Here is a 13,534-nt window from a genome sequence, read left to right as displayed (position 1 = left end):
GCCTGTGCTCCGAGGGGCAGCTCGGGGTGGAGTTAGTATTAGGGTTGGTGTCCTCGTGGGTCGGTCCTTGGTTGGAGTCGTAGGAACAAGGGTGTGCTGAACTGGTGTTCTGTGGTGGAGTTTGTGTTGGTGTTTTAGGTGGGTATTGGTTTGGTGAATGTGTAATGTATAGGTTGCATATTGTTTTTGGGTTGTTTGTTTAGGTGGCCAGTTAGTTTGGTGGTTGCCGGAGGTTTACGATCTGGTAAGGGTTATACGTGTCTTGGCACATGGCTTCTTTTCATATATAGTGTGGATTCTGTTGCAGCAATTGATTTGCGGGGTATGCAATTTTTAGGGATTATGATGGAGTGCACATCATGGTGGCCACATGTTGTGCATTCTGTGGTTGGTTGGCCTTGTCCTCTTTGAATTCTTGATTAATCAAAGGGGGGAGAAGTGTTGTAATCAGTGATCACAATTGGAATGGAATGCACGCACTTGCAGGAATGTATTGGTATAACTTGGGTGACGTGCATGTGTTCGGAAGGAGTCTGTTGGTGAGTGCCTGCTGGGTGGGAAAGCCGGTGTCTGTTCTCCTGCATGTTAACTTCTACTTGGAGACAATAAAGACATACAAAGTACTTACCTGAATGTGGACCCATGTTACTACATACCGCGCCTTTTCCCACGAAAAAGTCAAAGGATTTTACTTTGTATTGAGACAATTCTTATTTTTTAGGATTAGATGTTAACCCTGCTGATTTTAAGACTCTCATGAATATATAGAGGTGATAGACATGATCCTCCCATGGTTTTACTGTGGATCACAATGTCGCCTATGTATTCCCCACAGAAGTCAGAATAAGGTTGTAAGATTTTGTCCACGAACCGTTGGAATGTTGCGGGGCCCCATGTAGCCCAGAGGACTTTGAAGTAGAACAGCCCTATGGGAGTGGCAGAGACAGTTTTTCTTTAGCCAGACTGTAGAATGGAACCTACCAATAGCCTTTTGTAAGATCTATGGTAGACAGATAGACAGCATTTCCAAGCCGATAATCGTGTAAGCATCAAAGGCTGATATTACATTTACTTTTCTGAAGTCAATACAAAATCTCCAGCTCCCATCAGGTTTGGCTACTAATATGATGGGGGAAGACCAGGGGCTAGTAGATGATTCAATAATATTAGCTTCAAGCATCTGCTTGACGTCCTGGATGATGGTCGCTTTCCTTGCGGGTGCATATGGGAAGATCTGGAGACTTGAACCGAAAGCCACGGCAATCATAAATACAACATTGTTGTATTTATGATTGCTGTGCCTTCCGTTTCAAGTCTCCTGAGCTCCCCCAACCCGGGGGAGCCCGGGAGACTTAAAGCGAAATTACCAGCAATTATAAATACAACATTGTTGTATTTATAATTGCAGTGGCTTTCTTTTTAAGTCCCCCGGGCTCCCCTGTCTCGGGGGAGCTCAGGAAACTTGAAACAAAAGGCATGGCAATCATAAATACAACCACGTTGTATTTATAATTGCTGATACTTTCGCTATCGTGGGAGCCTGGGAGACTTAAAAAAAAGTGCCAGCAATCATAAATACAATGCTGTTGTATTTATGATTGCTGTGGCTTTCTTTTTATTCCTCCCGAGCTCCCCTGAGCCGGGGAAGTCCAGGAAACTTAAAAAGAAAGCCACAGAATTTATGATTGCCATGGCTTTGTTTTTAAGTCTCCCGTGCTCCCCAGCTTGGGGGAGCTCGGGAGACTTAAAAAGAAAGTCCAGGCAATTATGAATACTTCGCGGCCGCCATGCTTGGGAAACTAGAAAAAAGGTGCAGCAATTATGAAAACCCCGCCGGCGGGCGGCGGCGTATTTATAATTGCTGTGCCTTTCATTTTACGCTTTCTGTGCTTGCCTGGGCTTGGAGAGCACAGAACACGTAAAATGAAAGTCAAGGCAATCACTGTGGCGGCCTTCTCTACTCATGTTAAGCTCTGCTCTCTGGCAGCAGTGATCAAAAGTTCCCAGTAGGGGGCTTTTGCTTGATTATTGACACCAGAGCAGAGCCTAACATGAACAGAGGAGGCTGCTTAATTTCACAAATGGATGCTCCCATGTCAAAACTTTGAGCCTCATTTGCTCAAAATTGTACTTAGAAACTTTCTTTAAAAATATTTTTTATATATATTTTTGATTATGGCCCATCTTTTGAGACAATAACATTTTTAAGTGAACTTCCCCTTTAAGTAGGACAATGGTGGAACCTTGACGGTGCATTTGACATCACAGAAACGGCAAAAAGGCAACTTCTGTAACAACTCCAACATGCACTGGGTTCAACTCCAGTACTGTGCGTATATAATACGCAGGACTGCTGATGAGATGGCCCCAGTGTCATTTGTTCAGTGATCATAGGTGTTGTCCCTGTGCTATAACCTTGGATTACTCTATTTATTTATTTATTTATTTTCATTTTTATTACGCGCCAACTTGCCCGAAGGCCCCAGGGCGCACACAAACAGACTAGACAGTAAACGTATGAGAGATACAGCAACAAAGAGTCTAGATAAGGGGTGCATTGAAGAGGAAGGTTTTCAGCTCCCTCTTGAATTCTGTGAGAGAGGGGAATTTTGTTCAAGTCCGGGTGGATGGCGTTACAAGTGGCAGGAGCCAGAACATCAAAATTTGTCTTACCATACTTAGCCATGGGGAATGGGGGTTGACTAAGTTTAGCCTGGTCTAGTGACCTGACGGAGTGCGAAGGCACATAGCATATCAGGGGCTCGGTAAGATAGACAGGAGCAGTGAGGGCCAAGCACTTGAAGGTGAGGGTCCGAATCTTAAATCAAACTCGGTGCCTCACGAGTATCCAATCTTAAGTTTTTTTTTGGCTTCAGTAATGGACTGTTGCCTCGGAATACCCAGCACTGCTCAACCATTTTGTGTGACCTGGAGGGAGGCAAAGTTGGACTTGGCTGTGCCGACCAGCAGACTATTGCAATAGTCGAGGCGGGAGTTGACCAGGGCAGCTGCTAGGAAGGACATATTTTTTAAAGACAGAAAAGGGCGCATGTTGCCAAGACGTTTGTTAATAAGGCCACATAATGCACGGTTTTAGCTACGTGCTACCTCATAGAAAGTTTGGCACAAAGGGTAAAACCTAGCGTTTTCATGCTCTTGGCCACTGGGACAATGGTATTAGCGATGGTAAAGCTGGTATATTCCAGGGCCTGATTTTTCAGCATATGGCTCGAGGCTGTGATAAGAATCTCTGGGCCTCATTCCGAGTATGGCGGTAAGGGATAGCGGCCACCGCTAACGAGAGCGGTGGCGGTAATCCCTTACCGCCATACTCCGAGTTCCCTTAGCGCCATGGTGCTTTTAACACCTGCTTTTAGCAGGCGTTAAATACCATGGCGCTAAGGGACCTTGATGTTAATTACGCCACCGTAATTTACGGTGGCGTAATTGACGCCTTCCCCACTCCCATTATGCCCTATGGGGCAAGAATGGGGAAGGGTAAATGGGGATTGGGGAATTACCGCCCCGCCAACCTTGGAATGGGGCGGTAATTCCGCCAACCACCAAGGCGCTGCCGGTCCGGGTACGGCGTCAACCAAGGCGTTAATAGCGCCATTGGTTAGCGCCGTACTCGGAATGAGGCCCTCTGTCTTCTCAGCGTTGACCGCAATGGAGTTTGCTACCATCCAAGAGTGGATGGTGAAGTATACAGAATTGATGGCCAACAAGTCCTGTGCATAGGTGCCTAAGAGCTGAAAGATGATCTGGGTGTCACCCACATAATTGGTATACCTGACACCCAGGTCATCAAGAATCTTAAGCAGCGAAAGAATGTAAATGTTATACAGTGTGGGAGAGAGTGAGGAACCATGGGGAACACCACGCATGAGTGAGACAGGGGAAGAACGGGTGTTATCAATGGCGACACTGGCAGTACGGGGACCCAAGAAAGAGGCGAGCCATTGCGTGGCTGTGCTGGAATAGCCCACCAACCTGGTCGCCAACATTTTGTGGTTAACCAGGCCGAAGGCAGCCGACAGGTCGAGCAACATGAGAAGGGGTGGGTGTAGGGACTGATTTGGGTTTCCCGGTTTCATTGTTGGCCAGTTAGAGTGCATTTGACACTTTATTCATTGTTTAGTTGTGCATGTGAAACAGAAATGTGCAAATGTGAAGTTTGTGTAATGAGTATGGCTGAATAGTCGTGGTGAGTTTGAAAATAATAGGTGCTGGGTGTGTGTGTTTACTTGTTGGGTGAATAAATGCAATGATGAGGAGAGGGTTTGAAGTGTGTGTTTGAGAGAGTCAGAGGCAGTGAGAGAGAGCGAGCGAGAGAAAGAGGTTGTCCTGTTGTTTGATTGGCTAGAATGGTATTTAATGTTGTGTAGAGGAGCTGGAGTGTGTGTGTGTTTGAGGGAGGCAGAGAAACAGGTAGGGAGAGAGAAAGAGAGAGAGAGGTAATCTGTTTTTTGATTGGCTATAATGGTAATGAATGTTGTTCAGAGGGGTTGGAGTGTGTATGTGTGTGGATGCTTGAGGGAGCTAGACAGAGAGAGCGACAGAGAGAGAGGGGTGGGAGCTTCATGTGTTGGTTGATTGGCTAAAACGGCCATGAATGTTGAGTGGAGGAACTGTGGAGTGTCTGTGTGTTTGAGGCAGGCAGATACACACACACACACACAGGTCATCTGTTGGTTGATTGGCTAGAATCTTGATGAATGTTGAGCAGAGGATTTGAATTGTATGTAGTTGTGGGAGTGTGGGGGTCTGTGAAATATTTATGATGTTTACAGCTCAGACAGCTTGTTCAGAGGGTGCAGTGAAGTTCGCTAGGCTAAAGCCTTTTCACACTGAGCTTCTCTCTGTCATGGTTCTGTCTTTATGTTAGGGACCCGGAGGCCTAGGCACTGAGCCCATTCCTGTGGTCAATTAATCTGGAATGGATTGGAAGGCAGGTGAATAAAACATAGATGTGTTTGGGCTTCTGACAACATATAATTCGGGACATACAATACTGCCTGGCGACTGGCTGTCACTCAAGTCCCATCTGCTGCTGACTGCTGTCTGCATAAATGATTTTTCAAACGTCATAAGTCTGCTATTCTTTAAAATGGTTTGCCAGTGTTTTGTTCTCTACAGACCGGGCCAGTTGCAGAAGAGGTCCTTCTTTGAGTATAAAGTTAGGATAATCAGTTAAGTTATAGGTCCATTTATATTTCATTTAATTGCATGTGCACCTTAGTTTTAGAGCAGAGACTAAACGATGGTTTGTTGTCCTGGCTATTGTTTTTATTTATTTATTTTTTATTACTGCTATATTTATAATACCATTAGATACACATGTCTCTCTTTAATTTACGGTTCGCTGTTGAATCCTTATATTAAATGAACAAGCGTGGAAGTCCCATGAAGTATACGGGCGAACGTGTCCATCTGTATTTATGTACACAGCTAAAATGACGCCTTAGGCGTCTTTAAGACTAAAGGTCACAGGGCGTCGTCTAAATTGGGTAGTTACAAAGCTTTATGACTCTTCCGTTCCATACAGGCGCTGAACATGAAGATATCATATAAGGAAAATGCCTGCCACATGCACCCGGATAATGCACGCTACATGGGCCCGATGTAGCATGTTGTAAAGGCCCAGTGTTTTTTTAAATAAATAATTTAGGTTTCTATTTCTGTTAGCTTTTACTGAAGAGAAAAAAACACATTCTAAGAATGTGCCGATGCTTCTGATAAGTGAGTGACTCCAATCGAATGCTTTTGTGGTAATTGTCATTGGCAGTTTTTTCGTTTAAAGTTCCTCATTCTTTTGGCATTATCTATGAGGTGGGTATACTTGCTCTGACAGATAATTGGCTGCTCGTGTCCTTGGGTTTTTTGGCAGCGTTGATTTCTTTTTCAGTAGCCACGTCATACTAGGATTGACTGACAGAAAATGCATACTCGACAAATGATTTAACGGGAACCTCGTCTTCTTTTTTAGAAGACAAATTCGGAGGACCTCATTCAAGTATACAACAACAACGGTGGTGTGGGGGGGAGGGGGTGCGGGGGATGGCTAATGTATGGGTAGAGGTAGTCTCGGTAGTTTGGGTAATGGACATTGGATATTAGAGGGGGGTTTATGAAGCGCACTATCACCTGAGAGGGTATTTAAGCGCTATAAAATATGAGTCCCAACACTGTATATAAAAAAACCTCATCTTTCCCCCCTCCTCCCCACTCCCCCCATATCTTTGCCAGTGATTCTGGATCTAAATGTGTCAGGGACGGAGTATAACTGACACCCAGGGATAACGTTTAAAGAGCATAGTGAGTTTCTTGGGTTGTCTCCCCCTAGCTCCCACTAACTTGTTATTATTCTATCCATTCCTCATTCCAGAAAGATCAGTATAGTCTCCCTCCTCCCATCTGGACAACAGAGGTTCCCATTCCTCCCGAATGGACCCTAAGTGGTCATTGAATAATGCTGCCAGATTCTCCATGACCATATCACGCAATGTTTTCTCCCCTTCCTTTTTCGTGGGTACCCTTCCACCCTTCCATTGCTGGGCTACCAGCAGTCTCCCTACACTGAACATTGCCTCCCACATCCTTGGGAATCTATATTCCTCCCTATCCTTTGCTGGGATGTGCAGGAGCATCTGGAGATGGTCCATGCTAAGCTGTACTCCTGTGATTTCTTTAATTCATCTTAGGGAGTTCTTCCCAGAAAATGTGTATTTTGGGGGCAGTGCCACCACATATGAGAGAGTGAGCCCACTTGCCCACATTCTTGCAGGCAGTGTGGGGGGAGGGGGGCACCGGCAAACATTCTCGTGATCTTCAGGGGATTCATATGCCAACCCTGTAAAATCTTATAGTTATGTTCCATTGTAGAGGCGAATAGATGTCTGCGAAAGGTCACCCTGAACATCTTGTCCCACTCCTCATCCGTTATATTGTCCCGGGAGGATGGCTCAGCAGCAACGTGTTCACCTTGGAAGCAAGATGATACAAAGCAACACAGGTTCGATCCCTGGGTCCGCGCTTAGAAACCTCTGGGTATTTAAGCGCATTATAAATACGCAACTAAGACAAAAACAATTACGCAACTAAAAAGAAAAAAAAAACGATTCCTGTAACAGCGCCTCAATGCCTGCGGGCTGTGTGAGCGCTTTAAAAATGCAAATATAAAAAAATAAAAATATATATCCCCCCTGCAAGTTCAATCCAGTATCTCTTAAACGTTTGTCTCCCTGTCATACTCAACATCACCAGGACTTTGTATATACTCGAAAGGATACCCTTCCGTTTGGATGAGGAGTCAAGTACTTTCTCGAACAGGGTCAGGTATCTAGCCAAGGGATCACCCCATTTTTGATTTGTGAACATACCCTTAATTCGAAGGTAATAAAAAATTACTGTGTCATCCTGCAGTAATTCACTTATTTCCTTAAAGTCCCAAAATGCACCCTCTTTGAACAGCTGGCCTTCCCTTTCAAGACCCTTGTCTGACCACTGTTGGGAGAACCTCAATCCTTGGTGTGGCAGATCAAATGGAGGGCCCCACACAGGGACGTCATTTAGGGGTCGCCAGAGGTCACGACTGCGACCTCTGAGGTCTCCCTTGCGACCTCTAAATTTTTTTTGTAATGCAAGCTCCTGGACTGTGGCCAGCACCATGTGGCTCTTTACTTCTGGGGTGGCTGGCTTTCTTGTTCAGGCCCCTTAAAAAAAAGAAGAAAATAAGATCCGGAGTGCCACAAGTCTAACACTTTCAGCACTGACCCCATATAAGAAAGAATAGGAATACCAAATAATGTGTCTTTCTGGAATTCTATACAATAATTGCTAGACTCATTAAAGGTTCATTTCAGGCACACTTCAGGGCGTGAGTCGCTGATTTAGTCTGTTCTTAAATGCCTCAACTCAGTCTTTCATCCTTCTGAGGTCGATAAATGAGTACCAACACATGTTGGGTGATATTAGGTGTATATTTTTTCTATATAAAGCGCTTAAGCGTAAGTGCTATATAATAACACATCATCATCATTTGGTCATGGACGTCTGCTTGCATTCACAGTAATTTGGTAATATGGGCCTATACACACTGATCTTAACGATACATATTTTTCGTAGTGTACAATGCTATGTGATGCCACTTCCTGTTTTGTCAACCTGTGAAAGATCATGTTCCATCGCTTTCCCTGATATCACTTCGGGGTGGGGTCAAATGACATCACTTCCTGTGCAGTCATCAGGGGTCAAGGGTCCTGTGATGTCCCTTCCGCTACCCCTGGCATTTTGGTGAAATGACGTCCCTGGCCCCACACTGAGGACATCAGAGACCCTAGGTGTCTTATTCTGCCACACTAATCTACTCAATCTACTCAATGCGCCATTTAAATCACTAAAGTACTTTTCCCGAAGTTTGGTCGGGCGAGGCAGAGAATGGGTAGAGAAGACAGGGAAGTACGTTCATTTTTATGGAAGTGATACGACGGTACCAAGAGAGTATCAATGGATGACAGCACTTAAGACCCACCTTAATTGTATCCATCATGGGGTAATAGATTGCGTTGATATCCCCTGTCAAGTGAATCCCATTATATACATTGTTTTTACACCCTCACACCCATGTATCTAGATAGTGAGTCTAAGCTGGACCTACTATTCCTTCTGGGCATTATGCATGACATGTCTACATTATTTACAGCTAGAAATCCAGGCCAACACTTCCGCCAGCAAGGAACTAACATTGGTGGGATACCCTAAGATGTGTTCGCCCAAGAGGGACAGCTTCAACTCAAGATCTCCATAACTGATGTATGTAATCCACTGGGTTGCTCTAACTGATACGGCCCGCGTATCCATGGTGAGCGAATATAGTAACGGCCAAAGGAGGCACCCCTGTCTGGTCTCTCTTGATAACCTAAAGGGATCTGTCAGTGCTCTGTTAACTTGTACCCTTGCCGTGGCCCCTCTATATAAGGCCTCCACCCATCTTAAAAGGTTAGCCCCAAACTCCATTTTTTCCCCAGAACCTTCATTATGAATGGCTACTCCACCCTATCAAAGGCCTTCTCCGAATCTACCACAATCAAGGAGGCATCAATACCTATAGCTTGACCGCTGTGCATCAGGTCAATCGTCTTCCTAATGTTGTCGGATCCCTGCCTAACCTGAATAAAGGCCACCTGGTCCCCATGAATGAGGGACGAAAACAGCCCCTCCGGCCTACACAGGGACCTCATTTGGGGGTTACTGGGGGTCTCGGTTGCAACCCCTGTAGTCTCCCTTGCGACCTGTGGTGGCCTACGCGACCAATACCTATATTGAAAAAAATGGATGCAAAATCGGAAGATCCGAGCTGTGGGGCGGCACTTGGTCTTGTGCTTTCAAGAGCTCTGTCACTTTTCAGTGGTTGCCTAGCAACCATGAAAAGTTACAGAGCTCTTGATTGCACGGGGACGGGGCAAACATGTTCCCATGATGCCTCTCTGCGCAGGCACATGCCCACTGGCTACCCTGGGGCGTTGCCCCTGGAGAGGAACCAGGAACGGCAAAGGTAAGGAGCCCTGCTCAGTTGCCCACCTGAGGCTCCCCTCCTCTCTGCGCCTATGCTGTGGCTCCTAGCTTGGCTGCCATTAACCGTCAATGCCTGCAGGCATAGGACCACAAAATGAGCATTTGGATACATTGACAGCTCGCTGGCTACTGCAAAGTGCTGACAGCAGGGAAACCTTTGTTCTGTTATAACACGTCTTTCATCTTTCTGAAAGCAGGCGTTTTCAAATGGATTTTAATTTTTGTGCCGCAGACTTGAGTGTGTAATGTCTTTTTTTGGGTGGGGTCAGGTAGACTGCAAGGGTGAGTGGAACCTCAGCTCGTTTGTTGCTTTAGTGGAAGGCGCTATGTCTTGCATGTTACACACTGGTCGCTGCAGCAGGAGGCACACTGACACCTTGAGCTATCTTCCAGGAGTTGCACATTCTGACCTGCAAGACATATCATATCTCTCAAGGACCTCTAGCGTCCCGAGGGGCGTCGGGGGGACTGGATCTTACACTGAGACATTTCCAATTCAACATTCTTCCTTTAAAAAAATACTAGATTTTCATGAATATTGATTAATAAATTTAACTCACAATTTAAATATTTTCCTGTCTTTCATGACATAGCTTGCAATAGATAAAAATGTGCTTGTGTCTGTTCTGACACTCTATTAGTTCCATGGGCCACACCTGCACTTAGACGCTACCAGCACTTCTCGGGCACTGCCACCAAGTATTGCTTTTTTAAAATTGTACAGTGGTTTATAAAAAAATCGTACACATCAAATTATGATATCATACACCAAAGATACTAACACCAACAAACACAAAGCCCCGTATGCAAGTCTTGGTTCTTGCCCTGTTAGGTCTCCCGCTGGAATGCTCCTTCTACTTGACCAACACTGCCTGACACCAACCAGCCCAGGACTCAAAAGGTGGTATCGCGGGTACACGGCATCACCTTGGAGAGGATTTTAAATGTAGGTTTGGCGTGCTTAAAATATGTAATATACACAGTGCCGAGAGCCACAGTTATAGAACTTCAAAGCACTGTGCATCACATGGTTTATGATTAGCCTGGTTCAATGGCACCCATTTCTTTGACTGCGCAATCGCAAAAACCTGGCAGTGGATGCTGGGATTTGAACCTGTGACCTGAGTGTAGGGCGTAGCGGGGTCTGGTTGCATAAATAGGGCTTGATTTACAAAAGCTTTTTTACAATCGCATTGAAAAACGATTTTGTATATTAGTCCAGTTGCTCTTTCTCTGATATCTTTTGCAGGAGGGAGCTAACACACTGAGCTACCGTACTGAGGAGGGAGCTAACACACTGAGCTACCCTACTAGTGAGTTGCAGGAAAGGGTGCTGGTATAGTGTCAAAGGCATATGTAGTTAACACAATACAATTGAGCGTGACCTCGCAATGAAGCAAGCCATTATTTTAAGCTAATTCACAGAGTGTTTTCCAATGGCATTTTGCCACTATAAAAATCTTTTATGAATTAGGCCTTAAGTGTCTGTGGCTCAACTAGACGTGACTCCAAGCCCTGGCTTCCCGACCCAACACTATTGTATGATCCTGGGTAAGACACTTTGTTTGCCACCTGGCAAAGCTGGGAGTTCTTTGAAGCAGACAAAATCGCAGAATATTAAAAAAGAAAACGGGAGATTTCGTTTGTATATGTTTATTCAGTGTAAACCAGTTGGCAGTTGCATGCAGGCAAGCGTTCCACATGTTTAGGGAGAAGGCCTTACACGAGTTGTGGATTTTGTTTACAAAGCATATTATAAACAAAGGTGTGATGGGAAGGGGCTGCACAGGTCGGAGATATCCATGGTTACCAAATCTAAAAATAGTGCATTAAGCAGATGAACAACTGTGTCCCTCATTTGCCAAAAAAGTCCAGCGGGAGAGCGAGGCAGACAACCTAGGATTTTCTATCTCCTATGCAGGGAGGGCACGCCAGGGAAAACCTCCTGGGTGGCACTACCCATGGGCGCATGGCTAAACGTGGCCCTCGGGTAGAGGATTTAGAGGGGAATTAGGGGAGGAAACGAATGAACGTCTCTCTCTCTCTCTCTGCGTCCCTTGCCACACTAAATATGTGAGAACTGTCTCACAAATGAAAATGCTTCAGAAAGCTTCCAACACTTGTAAATATATATAACCCGCTACAATCTATTTATTTTTATTTTTTTTGCAGGTCCTGTCAGGAGATGACTTTAGGTTTGGTTGGTTCTGGTTCAGTTTCCAAGGGTTACATTTGTTGACACACCTTCTTTCATTTCATGCAACAGCCACAAGTATTTTCTTTCCAGTGCATGGCATCAGTTGGCCTTGGACGTCTGCTTGCATTTACAGTAATTTGGTGATATGGGCCTATACACACTGGTATCGAGGCTCCATATGGTGATCCATTCTTGTATAGAATGTATATCATATTACCGTGATATTGTAACCATATTGATTTTAGTGTACTGAGGAACAATGTTATGTGATGCCGGAATTACCCAGAAAGCCAGCAAAAAAAGCCTGAATGGGAGATTTGGCCGTAAGGGCTGCGGGGGTGTCACCCGCACCTTTGTTCACTATATTGTGAGTGGGGGGTGCAGGGGTGGCCCCCGCAGCCGATCCCAAAAAGAAAAAAAGGAAAGGACCCTGCAGCGTCGGTTCCTGATCACGAAAGTGAAAGGGAACAGGCGTCTCAGGGACACAGCGAGTCGACGGCACACAGCGAAGTGCACCGCCGCAAGGTAAGTAGGTGGCTGGGGGGTGTGGGTGGGGGCCAAGTCGGAAATGTTCAGGGGAGAAAAGACTGAAAGTTATTTTTTTTAAAAATAATCTTCGGTCTTTTCTCCCTCAAACATTTCTGTGTCAGGCTTTCAACCCCGATCCTGTGATGCCACTTCCTGTATAGACAAGAGGTGAAAGGTTGTGTGCCCTCACATACACGGATGTCACTTGGGTGTAGGGTCAAATGACATTACTACCTGTGATGTCATCAGAGGTCAAGGGTCGTGTGATGTCATTTCCGCTACGCCTGACATTTTGGTCAAATGACCTCCCGGAGCCTTCAGCCCAGAATTTTGGCTAGAATTTTCAAATCGTTATTCAGCTGGGAGATTGGGCAATTGGAAGAGCAACGGGTCGGATCCTTCTCTTCTTTGTGTATGGCCACTATGATGGCCTCCATTATTGTGTTTGGCAAAGCGTCTCCCGTTAATATTGTGTTAAATGACTCGGACCAAATCAGGGACGTCATTTCACCAAAATGCCAGGGGTTGCGGAAGTGGCTTCACACGACCCTTGACCCCTGATGACATCACAGGAAGTGATGTCATTTGTCCCCACCCCGACGCGGGAAGCGATGGAACACGACCTTTCACCCGTTGACAAAACAGGAAGTGGCATCACATAGCATTGTACACTACGAAAAATATGGTTACGATATCACTATACTGTGATGTACATTTCATAGAAGAATGGATCACCATATGTATCATTAAGATCAGTATGTATAGGCCCATATTACCAAATTACTGTGAATGCAAGCAGACGTCCATGACCAAATGATAACGATGTGTTATTATATAGCACTTACGCTTAAGCGCTTTATATAGAAACAACATACACCCAATATCACCCAACCTGTGTTGGCACTCATTTATCGACCTCATAAGGATAAAAGTCTGAGTTGAGGCGTTAAGAACAGGCTAGATCAGTGACTCTCCCCCTGAAGTGTGAATAAACCTTTAATGAGTCTAGCAATTATTGTATAGAATTCCAGAAACGACACATTATTTGGAATTTAGGGTCAGTGCTGAAAGTGTTTTTTTTTTCCCCCCAAGGTCGCAAGGGAGACCTCAGAGGTCGCACTTGCGACCTCTAGCGACCCCTAAATGACGTCCCTGGACCAAATAAGGTGCTCAAGTGGATGTGCACGTTTTGTAAAATTTGACTGAGAACCCATCACTTCCTGGCGCCATTCC

The 13,534-nt window shown here is 45.3% G+C and overlaps 1 protein-coding gene across 1 annotated transcript in view; it reads left to right on the top strand.

Annotated features, from left to right (window-relative positions):
* LOC138505095 (receptor-type tyrosine-protein phosphatase beta-like) overlaps window positions 1-13,534 on the top strand; it is a 221,127-nt gene that overhangs the window by 60,218 nt on the left and 147,375 nt on the right. The gene's annotated exons all lie outside the window — the stretch shown is intronic.

This window comes from Ambystoma mexicanum, chromosome 11 (assembly GCF_040938575.1).
Source record: "Ambystoma mexicanum isolate Mex_15411 chromosome 11, UKY_AmexF1_1, whole genome shotgun sequence".
NCBI lineage: Eukaryota > Metazoa > Chordata > Amphibia > Caudata > Ambystomatidae > Ambystoma > Ambystoma mexicanum.
Note: the sequence above shows the minus strand (reverse complement) of the source record. Positions and strands in the feature narration are given on the sequence as shown.